The 13,813-nt window shown below is 35.6% G+C and overlaps 1 protein-coding gene across 1 annotated transcript in view; it reads right to left on the reverse strand.

The window, feature by feature from the left end:
- The window catches only part of LOC150099318 (tubby-related protein 4-like), a 215,813-nt gene that overhangs the window by 181,702 nt on the left and 20,298 nt on the right, over positions 1 to 13,813 (reverse strand). The window lies entirely within an intron of this gene.

Consider the following 13,813-nt stretch of genomic DNA (forward strand, 5'->3'; position numbering starts at 1 on the left):
AAAATTATTTTTATTTTTCAACATAATCTCCCTTAAGACTAATACATTTATTCCACCGATGCACCAGTGCCATTATCCTGTTCCAGTAGTTGTTCTCAGTGAGATCTGCAAAATACCCCTCTACAGCTGCAATCACCTCTTGATTCAAAGAAAAACGTTGACCAGAGAGGAAGAGTTTTAGTTGTGGGAAGAGATAGAAGTCAGAGGGAGCCAAATCTGGGGAATAGGGTGGATGTTCCAACAATCCATAGTGCATCCCTTAATTTTCCCACTGCCAAAACACCTTTGTGAGCAGGTGCATTGACTCCATAAAAGATGATTTTTTTTTTCTGCAAACTGGGTTTTTTCTCACAAATATTTTCATTTAGTTTGGTTAAAAGATTGGAATAATATTCCCCAGTTATTGTTTTACCCTTTTCAAGATATTTATTAAACAAATTGCCTTTAGCATCACCAAATACCAATGCCATGACCTTTCCTGCTGATGGAACCCACTTTGTCTTCTTTGGCGCTGAACAACAGGCTTCTGCCCACTGGTTTGGATTCTGGTGTGTAATGGTGAATCCAAGTCTCATCCATAGTAATAAATTGACTCACAAAATCAGTTTCATTCTTGTTAAAACACTCCAAGCACTGTTCAGAGATTTTCATGCGAGTGTGTTTTTGATCTGCTGTGAGCAAGCGTGGCACCCATCTTGCGCAAAGCTTTTTCATTTGCAATTCTTCATGCAAAATATATTCTACATGTTCTTTTGAAATGCCTGTAGTCTCAGCAATTTCATGTACTTTGACTCACTGGTCATCAATACCATATTGTGCACTTGATCAATGATTTCTGGTGTTGTTACACGTTTTGGATCATCTTGAAGGCTGGTATGGCAATGTTTAAACTCGGTAGCCCATTTCTTAATCGTTGAAAATGAAAGAGAAGAGTGCCCATAAACTTTTATGAACTTCGAATGAATTTCTTTTGGCATTAAACCTTCGTTTACAAAGAATTTTATAACCACGCAATACTCAATTTTATCCATTTCAAGGGATACAGACAACACTTTTGCTTCAGACAGCTGTATAAAACAAACTACTCGATAGAATGACTTGCAATTTCACATGGATGCTTATGACAGATGTACCAACTTAGAAAAAAAAAATGTCGCCGATAGTGTTGCCATCTATGGTCATGGCGAGCACCTTTCAAACCACCCTCGTATTATTAGCAAACAAAGTAGACAGCATGAATTTTCACATAATGTCATGTACCTCAAAATGTACAGAAATCTTTTTATTCAAGAATTAAATAAATAAAAATGTGGGAAGAATGAACGAAATAAACAAAACAAAAGAAAAAAGAAAATAAAAGCAACATATATCATGTTAATTAGATATAAACATCGTATAATTAACAAATTCAAAATAAAAAATTCACAGTGATATATGGAATAAACAAAAATTCACACTGCATTCAACATAAGCTTAGGCTGTGTTTGTTATTCAGGTGTCAGCAAGCATCCTACATTTTCTATAAATAGGATATTAACGAAATATTTTATATCATCCCATACTCTGCTCTGATCTGATAATGCTACTAACACAGTCACTGGCATAGCTTACTGATAACAGGATATTAATAATAATAAAAAAAATAAAGTATTATTATTATATTTATAAGAAAAACAGTAAGCACCATTTATGCATGAGGTAATTGGGTAGATAATTTATGAAAAGTATTGAATTGGCAGATTACCAAAATCGCTGAATGGTTAAAATGCTGATCATCATCTCATGCATAACTTTTAATTATTATTATTATTATTGAGGCATCACCATGGAATCTAAAGATTCATCATAGAAAGCTCATGCTAACCATTATTCATATACTACCCACCATACTTCTTTTTGAACTCATTCCATGACAAAGTATTCATGGCTGACACTGGACCAATCACAAATCTGCCTAAACTTAGAATAGTGCTCTCACATTTGGGATGGTGCATCTAAAATCTCTCTAGAGATTTTAGATGCACATTAATCATTGTCTGATTAATGACCCCCACTCTCACAGACTCTCCTCAGCCAGTTTCATGAAAAGGCTTGAGCATAAAGAGAGAGAGAGAGAATGGGACAGCATTGACTGATGGTGAGTAAGAGATATATGTATTTGAGTTAATGGCTGCTTTGATATACCTTTTTACTAATAGTCTTTCAACAGGGCAAGTTCCAAAGGGATGAACAGAGAATAAAATTGGAGATGGAGACTACAAATTATAGGCCAATCTATGTATCTGGAATTATGTTTGAACAGTGGTGGAAGATGAAAATTTTAAGTGTGTGTGTGGGGGGGGGTGCATCTACAAAATAAGAAAAATAATTCATTTTTTCCTAATCAATAACCAATTTATTAATAAGTAAATTTACATATTAAAAAAATTTGCTTTATTAAAAATATATTTGAAAATAAAATCCATAAACAAAATAAGATTTAGCAAAAATATTTCACCCTAACCACGAATTGCACACCAATAATAAAAGTTTCGTCTCTCACAGAAATAACGCTTGCAAGCATACAATTTATCTGTAGCGACTGCTCAACGAGCAGTGTCGAATTCACTTGTTATGTGCAGTGACAAGTGCAAACGAATATTGGGAAGTCTAGCCCGCAATTGACTGAACGTGATAATTCTGACACTGCATTAGATCGCAGTGCATTTGTTTCATAATCTAAAGCGTTAATTGAACAATTCCAATTATTAACTGTTCAATCAATGTCAAAACATAAGCTGTAACCTTTAAATGCATACATATAAATGCAATACAACAGCATGTTGTATTGCATTTATATAGTGTTGTAAGCATTGTTATTATTTATAAACAGAAACAAAATTTAATTTTTTCGTTTTTTCCTTGGGGAGGGGGGTTGCAGTATCGGAGTGCTTATGTACAAACTGCCACTGGTTTGGAATATAGGAGAGAAGAGTGACAACTAGGAATGAGAATGAAATGGGTAACAGCAGGATTCTCTATGATGATCAACCATAGGTTTGTTAAAGATTTAATTTTTAACCTAACCTAACCATGTATTACAAAATAATTCATGTACTACAGCAAGGTGACAAATGTCTTGGACAAGAGAGATGCATCTATAGTAATATATTTCCCAAAGATCTTTGCTAGACAGTCACATGATATGTGGGAACTAAACTGGAAGAGATGGAGTTAGATGCTACATTAATGAGCTGGATGGGTGATAGGCTGTCAGACAGGTATCAGCAAGTTGTGTACAGTGATGCTGTTTCTCAAAAAAGAAAGTCACTAGTGGTGTGCCAGTGGTCTGTTCTGGGGTCATTATTATTATTATTATTATTATTATTATTATTATTATTATCATCATCTTCATCAGAGGCCTAGAGGGGAGTCAAGGACCCATTAAAGAAGGCCATATACATCATCCACAGCTGTCACACCTTCTCTTAAACTCATTCACACTAGATGTACTAACAAACAAATTGTTCCATTAAATCATTTTAACGGAACAATTTTAAATCTCATTTATGAGAGAAAAATCTAGCTCTTACCGTTTCTCAACTGCACATAAATTTAACTTCCATGTCAACCCTTTGTCCTCTTCCTAAATTCCATACAAAAAATTTCAACAACCAATATCCTTACTTTCAAAAGTTTATAAACCTCTATCATATCATCCCTATTTCTCCTGTCTACCAGTGTCTTCAGTTTATCCCTTCAGAACACAGGAGATCAAATCTATTCACAGTAGTCCAGATACAGTCATATCAAGGGCTAATAATGAAACAAAATGACTTCCTCATCCATATATGTCAATGTTCATTTCATCATTGAAATTATCGTTTGAGTAATTGCATTTTTGCTATGTAACCTTTGAACTTCAAATTCCTATTCACCATACCTCCAAGATCCCTAGCACCATCAGTTTCTCCAAGTATAATCCCACCAATATAATATGCCACTGGACATCTCATCATGCCAAAGTGCACAACTTAACACTTAACTAACATTGAATTGGCAGCCATTATGATTTTCCCACACTTACAGACCATTTAAATCATTCTATAAATGTTGTATATCAGTAACATCCTTGATTGTTCAACCACTTTGCATCATCAGCAAACAGCTAAGCATCTCCTGTCAGGTCTTTCCCTATATCATTAATATACAGATTGAACAACAGTAGTCAAGGACTGGGGTATACCACTGGTTACCTTTAATCCTCAATATACCACTTTCTGATACTTCAGGTCCATTCAGATGCTATGATTAAATGTAACAATCCATAACTTTGAGTTCCTTGTTTAACATGCTGCTTGAGAAAAGTTGTCTCGAAACAGCTCAATAAACCACCTTCATTCTTATCATGAGTTTTTTTTTTTTGCTACCCAATCAATGTTTGGATAATTTCTCACCCATATGGAAAGGAAAACGTGGTGGAAAACGTGGTAAGTCATCACTTATCATAACTGCTCATGATAAGTGATGACTTACGTCCTCTAAGAGTGGAGGCTTTGGAAGGCAGTGACAGTAATGGTTTTGAAAGCATATGGTGTGAGGTAGAGGTGGCCAAGATAGGAGATATTTATTGGAATGTTGCTACAAACCAAGGAGCACAGAGAATGGGGAGCAGGAGATGTTTAGGCAAGTGCAAGAAGAATGATTGTTATGGGAGATTTTAACTAAAGCAGTATAAGCTTGGAAGAGGAAAATGCATGTAGTAATAAGGGAATGGAGTTTCTAGAATTCTTGAGGGACAAATGTCTTAAGCAACATGTAATAGAGGGAACAAGGGCTCACAAGTTTTGGATTTGGTCATAGCATGAGAAGAGCTGATAATAACTGAGATGACATCTCTCCCACCAGTTGGAGAGACTGACCATGTGGTTTTGACTTGGAAGATGAATAGACATGCAGGAGTATCAGAGAGAAATGAATGTATGTGGAATTATAAGGCAGATGATTATAATAGTCGTAGATAGTAATCAAGGAAGCAGAAAGTTACAAGTGGGGTTCCACAGGCTCTGTACTGGGACCTATATTGTTCAACCTTTATATTAATGACATTGTCAATGGATTGCAAGGGGATATTCAGTTGTTTGCAGATGATGTGAAGCTGGGAATGGTTATCAGTAGTAGTGCAGATGTGGCATTCCTGCAAGAGGATTTAAATAAACTAGACAGATGGCCAAATAAATGAGGATGTCAGTTTAATGCAGCAAAATGTCAAGTCTTGAAGTTTGGCATACATCGATGGGAAGCTGCATACTCGATTGGAGGAGGTGTACTGGAGGAAGTAGGGGAGACAAGAGATCTTATGGCGATGATTTATAGAAAACTGAAATTTAGGGAGCATATTGCAAAGGTGGTGAAGATAACCCAGAGGATTACTGCAATACTGAGAAGGACACTGACCTGCAGAGATAAAAAGTTATCATTCCGTTGTATAAGCCCCCCCCCCCAGCTCCCACTGATGAGACCTCAATAAAGGTCGAAACTGGTCTGGGTAGTGGTCCCTTGCCTTTAATACAGAGCATCATACATCTCCACCAGGAAATGTGCTTTGCATTAAGGGTAAATATTAAGAATAATAGTGATCTGAGCTTATCCATCTTTACCACGAGTTGCCTTGACTTGCACTACGTGCAGAGTCACCCAGACTTGCAATACTTGCAGGCACAAACTTGACTTACTTGTCTGTTTGCTTACTTGGGAAATTTAGTAAAACCAGGTTTAAAATAGCTTGGTACCTTTAACATTTATTATACCCAAGGTTAAAATATTTTGCACATCTATCTCTCATCCTGAGATTTTTATTTAATAAGGCCAAAACACCTTAGGGTAACTTGTTCTGATAAAATACTTATAAGCTCTGTATTACTAAAATCTTGGTATTTCTAGCCTGGCTCCCACTGATGAGACCTCAATAAAGGTCGAAACTGGTCTGGGTAGTGGCTCCTTGCCTTTAATACATAGCATTATACATCTCCTCAAGGAGATGGGCTGTACATTAAGGATAAATATTAAGAATAATGATCAGAGCTTATCGACCTTTACCACGAGTTGCACTACGTGCGGGGGTCACCCAGACTTGCAATACTTGCAGCCGCAAACTTGACTTACTTGTCTGTTAGCTTACTTGGGAAATGGAGTAAAACCAGGTTTAAAATAGCTTGGTATCTTTAACAAAAACTGAAATAAGTCAAGCCGTCCTGGTGCTGGATGATGATCCTACATTATTTTTGCCTTTCTCTATTTCTTCCACTCCCATGCTCTTTATATACTTAACCTCAAGTGCAGAGATTTTTCCTCCTTCTGGCATATGTCCCAAGATTAATTTTTCATAATTTTTGTATTTAAGATGTAATAATTTTCTTGCTATACAGATATTAGGAGTAATCATATATGTATACAAATGTATCAGTTTTGATTAATAATTTTTTTTTAATGTTCATAATGATATTCTTTTTATAAATATCCACATGTGTACGTGTGCTTGTGTGAGTATGATAAAAATATATATAGAGAAACAATGTATATGGGCACCTAAATTTTTTTTGCCTAGGGGCATCAGATACTCTCAGACTGGCCCTGAATATATATATTCTTGTGACCACTTCCATATGAGACCAGCTGACTCATCTTCAATTTTAAAACTCTGATAGGTTGTTTACATCTTAAATCTTAAACAGGATTTGATATATATATATATATATATATATATATATATATATATCCAAGCTTATAAAATTACTTGGTAACCCTAATATATATATATATATATATTATTATTATTATAATTCATTTTACTCGGTGGGAAATATTATTAAAAAGTTTTAATGACTGATACCGAGAGATAAAAAGATGATGGTATATTTGAAAAGATACTACTAGTTTACTACTTTCGTTGAATTGATCAACATCTTCAGGTATCACAATCAAAGAAATATATAAAAAATTACAGAGACTTAAAATTGCATTAACAGAACAAGTACAAAAGACAGTAGCATGTTTGAAAACAAAAGCGAGCTTCAGTTCCAAATAACCTAGACTACGCATTGTCATGAGTGCACCAATACCGAACAGAGGCAACGTGTGCATCAGAGAGATTGAAACTTAGGCTGTTGTTGATATGTGAAGAATCTAGAGAAATTTCTCTAGATTCGACAATCTTTCTCTCGAGCTCATCATAGCACACATGGATGTTAGAAGTTTTGAGTCCAGTTCACAATGTGTTGGCGGTCTTCGTCTAAGTTAACTGAAAAGAGAACGTGGCTAGAGAGAGCACTGGCTCTAGTCCTGTTGTAGGAGATATCTGTACGGTGTTCTTCCAAACGTAGAAACATCTTCCAACTCAGTTTCCAGGAGTCTACAAGATTTTATGTGATTGTGGAAAGCCATACTATGGCCAGACTGCTAAATCCATCCTTCTACGTTTGGAAGAACACATCTCTAAGGTGGACCAAGCTCTCATCACTACTTGTCTTAGTATCTCCTACAATAGGACTAGAGCCAGTGCTCTGTCTAGCCACATTCTCTTTTCAGTTAACTCAGATGAAGTCCGCCAAAACATTGTGAACTGGACTCAAACTTCTAACATCCATGTGTGCTATGATGAGCTTGAGAGAAAGATTGTCGAATTTAGAGAAATTTCTCTAGATTCTTCACATATCAACAACAGCCTAAGTTACAATCTCTCTGATGCACACGTTAACTCTGTTCAGTATTGGCGCACTCGTGACAGCACGTAGTCTACGTTTATTTGGAACTCAAGTTCGCATTTTGTTTTCAAACATGCTACTGCCTTTTGTACTTTCTGTTAATGCAATTTTAAGTCTCTGTAATTTTTTATATATTTCTTTGATTGTGATACCTGAAGATGTTGATCAATTCAACAAAATTAGTAAACTAGTAGTATCTTTTCAAATATACCATGTCATCTCTTTATCTCTCGGTATCAGTCATTAAAACTTTTTAATGTGTGTGTATATATATATATATATATATACATATATTATTATTATTATTATTATTATTATGTGGCACCTCCAAGGAGTCCAAGGACTCATTGAGGGAGGGCACTGTACTCTACAACTCTTCACCTCCACCCTTTAATCTGTCAACTACACAAAACCACTAATACCATCACCATACCATCTACTGCCCACCACCACCACTAACATTTTTTGTCTGTAAATTGCAAGTGCTCTCAAGGCTGATTTACCTGTATGCAAGATTAAAACCAGTTTCCAGGAGAAAAAATCCTGCTACGACCGTATGATATTGGCTTACTCACCTTTGATTGAAAACAAACCTACATAAAGATTACTCTTGTCACAATGAGAATTGAACTCAGTCCTTTTCTAACCAAAGGGCACAATCGTCATTTTTCCAATTGTGCTACAAAGACTCAAGAGCCTTTATAGTTCATTTGCTATATACAAAGATGAAGCCCTTTCATTGGAAACATATGGGTTTGAATCCTGTCTATGATGTGAACAACCTTTAAGGTTTTCTTCCCAGAAATTTGGATTTTTTTCATTCTGTAAAGGAAAACTAGGTATGTGAAAATGCATATCTATAGATATAAAATACTTACCCTTAGACGGATGCAACAGAGGAATGGCAGGCTGCATTAGGTTGCCTAAAACCCATAATAAGAGGACTCAACCCATCTGAGACAGACAAGAATTGGATGGAAAGGTATATATCAATTGATAGGTGGGAATGTGATAATTTTTTTCTTGAATAGCAGGAAGCAATTTTGTTGGAAGTTTTTTCCCACTTGGTTACATTATAATAAATTTAGTTTAATCCTTTACCCAAGTGTAAGCAAACAAAGTTTGCGCCTGAAGTATCTTCAGGACTGAGGCAACTCGTGGTAAAGGTGGACCAAGCTCTCATCACTACTTGTCTTAGTATCTCCCATAATGCGAAACACATCTCCTTGACGAGACCTCAATAAAGGTCAAAACCGATCTGGGTAGTGGCCCTTCCCTTAATGCATAGCATTATACGTGTCTGCAAGGAGATGTGTTTTGCATTATGGGAGATACTAAGACAAGTAGTGATGAGAGCTTGGTCCACCTTTACCACGAGTTGCCTCAGTCCTGAAAATACTTCAGGTGCAAACTTTGTTTGCTTACATTTGGATAAAGGATTAAACTAAATTTATTATAGCAGGAAGTAATGTTTAGGAAAAAGCTTGTGAGGAAGGCTGTTCCAGACAACAGAGGCAGAATAAATGAAAGAGGAGAAAGAGAAGTTACTTTGGTAGGTTTGAAGCTGTAGAGGAAATGGATGTTAATTAACTAGTAAAAAAGTAGCTGCTCATGATGCTTTTAATGTTAGAAAAGAATGGAAGAATGATGACAAACAGTTCAAGCAGAATAATGCCTTTGAAAATACCTATAAAAAAGGTATAATGTAGAAAGAGAATATTTACAAGACAGTGATAAAAGTAAATCTGTAAGAAAAAAAGGTTGTCAATTAATCAAAATGCCTTTTTATGGGAGCACTTTAGGGAGATTTTTTGGGGCACTGCCAACATTATATCCACATCTACTTGGTTGGATGGACAGCATCTCCATTTTCAACTAACAAGTTGTTGGTTTGAATCGCAGTGTGGCATGAAGGTTTGTTGAATGTTTGTAAGTTGTAGTTGATGTTTCATGCTCAATGTAAGATTACCACCAGTCTTCTTATTGGAGGGCTGAATTCGCTTGAAAAATTTCTATATTTAGTTCTAGGGGAAACATATTATCTAACTATTAGTTCACACACAGTGCCAGGGATGTGGTGATTTCACGACTTGTTGTGGTAGGATTCACATTAATATTGTATAAATTATAACATAATTTATACAATATAATCGTATAAATTTTAAAAAATATTATATAATCGTAATATATACCTGTTAGGTATATATTATGAAGTGTGGTTATTAAATAACGAGACTTGGTTGCAAAAATGTGGTGTATTATTACAATTGTACAACTCAATTGTTATCTCCTTCGACATACTCCCCTCCTCTATCTATACACCACTGCATATGAATTTTCCATTGTTAGAAGCAGTGCTGCAAGTCATCAGGTGTTATTTGCTTCAGTAGCATTGCCGTTTTCTCTTTTACCTCATCCACTGCAAGTCCAGCTGACAGCGGAGACGGACTTGCAAGAGAAGATCATCACATGCGATGAGATGTGGATTTTCCAGTACGATCCAGAAACAAAAAGACAATCGATGCACTAGAAAACTCCCATGTTACCGAGAATGAAAAAGTCAAGAATGAATAAGTCAAAATTGAAGGCAATGCTGATAGTTTTTTTTTTTTATATCAATGCCGTGGCAATGGTTGAATGGGTACCAGAGGGTCAGACAGTTAACCAACATTATTACCTTGAGGTTCTGGCCAAGCTGAGAGAACAAGTGAGGAAGAAGAGACTCGATCTGTCGAAGAACAATGCTTGGATTCTCCATCAGGACAACGCTCCAGCCCAGAGTGCACTGTCTGTAAAGCAGTATCTGGCTGATAAGAAGATCCCGGTGTTGGGCCATCCACCTTACTCGCCGGACTTAGTTCCATGTGACTTTTACCTTTTTCCAAAGTTGAAATCTGCATTGAAGGGAACCCATCTTCAGTCAGTGTCTGTCATAATATCTCCCTTGAAAGCCTCGATACATTTCATAGATTCCAGATTCCACCTATTCCCTTTGGGAATAAAAGGTGCTAGAGAATTTATTTATTAACTTGAAAAACTTATAATAAGTAGTTAAAAAAAGTCATTCATATGACTCGCAACCCATGAAAGGTTGTAAACCTCCAGTACTTGAGGTTTATAATCTGTACAATGGGTGAGTTAGGGACTTTTTTCTATTTCTTAAATGTTTTTTTATTTATTCTTCATAATTCAAAAATCTTGCTCTACAGATTAAACAATACAACTTTTTCAAGCCACCAAGGAGTAGTGGTCTCACCTCAAGCAATAAAATTCATCTCCCACTTAAAGACATTCACAAACATTCTGGATGTTTGTGAATGCCACAAACAGGATGTGGATTTGAATCCCACAGTGGGATTCAAATCCACATCCTGTTAGTGAATATGCTAACCACTCAGCCAATTAAGTCTTTAAAATATAGCTAGAAAATCACTTTTTTTTTTTAATCATATAGTAAATAGTTTAATTGCTGCCTGTACAGTCTTTCTGGTTTCCCCTGCTTTGTGGGATGTAAAATCTGAACTTTCTAAGAGGAAAACCCTGCCACTTCCAGATAATACAACACTTGATATAATCAATTTGGTGTTTAATAAAGACCTAACTGATTACAAATGCTTATATGGCTAATGGCACTTGAGAAATTGCCTCCCCCCCACAAAAAAATCATTCAATAGAAGGAAGAATGTTTTCCACTCAAGAAACAATTCTTATTCCATTCTTAGCAAAATAAAAGTTAAATAAAATGAGTGTTCTCCTCTTAAAAAGAAGGATTCAATTGACATCCAATATCTCACAACCATATTCCAATAAACTTGGCATGGTTTATTGGAATAAACTATGAACTTTTTTTTTCCATTCTGCCACTATCAAGGGCACTTTACAGGAACACAGACAAATATGCAACTTATCTGAATATAAGCTGGATATTTGCTATTCTACTAGCAATACATTCATGGAATTCTTGTAACTTACAACATTTGGAAGAGATACTTGGTAAAGGTTTTTTACCCTACTAAATGTTTATTTTTTATTACTGTGTCTAAAGTAGCTTTAGAAACATAAGCATTTGTCAAGCTAATGATCATGTGTTTATGAAATATTCTGTACATTATTATTATTATTAACATCTGACCTCTATGGAGTCAAAGGACTCATCACAGGAACTCTATACTCTCTCTCTCTCTCTCATGCAAAAACATCATTGAACCATGCCTTAAACCTATTCACAGTTTCTGCACCCACCGCACTCTCCACGCAAAGAATCTGCTTCTCATGCTCACACCCTCTTTATACAGCTTCCAGGGATGGCCTATAATTCTACCCTTGCCTCCCTCTACTCTATGAAAAATTTCCTCCGCATTAATCTGGTAACAATCTTTCACCAACTTATATGTCTCAATCATTATTATTATTATTATATATATATATACACACACAGCGTGTTTCAAAAAGAATGACCCGATTTTAAATAATTATATTTAATAATGAAAATGTGGTACAGTTACAAAATAAATTATCAAGTATGAAGTAAGGCCTAAAGTTTCACTCATCACAATTACAAATGCTCAAGTCGCATCCATTTGTGGTTCGTGGTTGTAGAGATATACAATTTTCAAATCAGGACATTCTTTTTGAAACACCCTATATATTAATAATATGATTATATATTATTATTATATATTAAATATAATATATTATATATTAATAAAATATATAATATATTAATATACTGTATTAAAATTATTAAATAATATTAAAATATTAAAATGCATTATATAGTATATTATTCCTTGGCAAATTTTCTAGATCAATTGGAGTGAGTCATTTTCAATTATACTCATGTATTAAATCTTCCCATTTGCCAACAGTGTGTTTATTATTCATTTAAAAAACTGGATAATGTAAAGAACGATCAGAATGAAAAATTAGTTTCCCAAGTTTATAGCTGAACTGTGAATATACGACTGACTGGTTTCAGACACCTCAGATAACATAAAAGTGTTTGGAGAAAGAATGAAAAGGAGTAGAATTATAAATGACATCTTGAATAAAAAGATGCAGCAAAAATTGAGCATCTATTGGAATAAGAGTAGAGTGAATCTGAAAAAAAAAAAAGAAGGGTCATTAACTTAACAAAGAATGGCATAGCAATTAATCTAACTAGCATCTGATATCTGAAGACTGTTGCTTTGCTTCCATAGTGTCTGAAGACCGTCGCTTTGCTTCCATAGTGTATCTGCTATCCATATTTACTTTATGGATAGCAGATACATCATCTCCAGAATACTATAAAGTGTACCAAAATTATTATTTATGGCTTGTCTTTATAGTTACTGACTTCACATATACCTAGTTACTATAGGCAGGTAGTTTTCCTGGTGTTGTGTCGGAAAAAGTGATGAGTCATCCCTTTTTCCCACCCAACGTTACGTTACCTCAGAGGGAAGGGATAAGGACATGCTTATGCCTCCTGATGGGAAATGCACCGAATAATGTCCCAAGAAAATGTAAATAACCAGATGTGTAAATTCTAAACAGTGTCAAGATAGCCCAAAGTTTATTAAGATAACAATTGTGAATGAATTAAAGTAGAAAGTTATGTAATATTAACAAGTAAATATGTATAAGCTAAGTACAAGTTTAAGGCATGTAAAGACAGTTCGTAGGCACGCCGTCCAATCGGCTGTCGCCGTATGCGTGACGACACCGCCAAGTGAGGGAGCTGTTCCGGAGTATAAGAGTTTCAGTGGGAGTTCGAATCGCTCTCTTTTTCTCTTGTCTCTTACCTCGGATCGCTTGTGTCTCGTCTCCGAGTTTCGTCGGCACCAAGTTTCCCATAGGAGAGTTATGTAGAGCTTGCTGCCACGTGTAGCAGGGATCTCCCCTTGCTATGCATGTTACATCGGTCAAAGCTGCAACTACAATGTGTTCAAATGCATTTTGGAGAAAGAGCCACTGATGAAATCCACGTCAGCGTACAGATCGGTGCATGAGTGTTTTCGGTTCGTGTAGAACAAAGGAACAAAGCCAGCCATCAGAGGAGGTACAGTGAACAGATCAGAATACCTAGT

The sequence above is a fragment of the Typopeltis vanoorti genome, chromosome 14, assembly GCF_054136105.1.
Source record: "Typopeltis vanoorti isolate ZY-2024b chromosome 14, IOZ_Tvanoo_1.0, whole genome shotgun sequence".
Taxonomy (NCBI): Eukaryota; Metazoa; Arthropoda; class Arachnida; order Uropygi; family Thelyphonidae; genus Typopeltis; species Typopeltis vanoorti.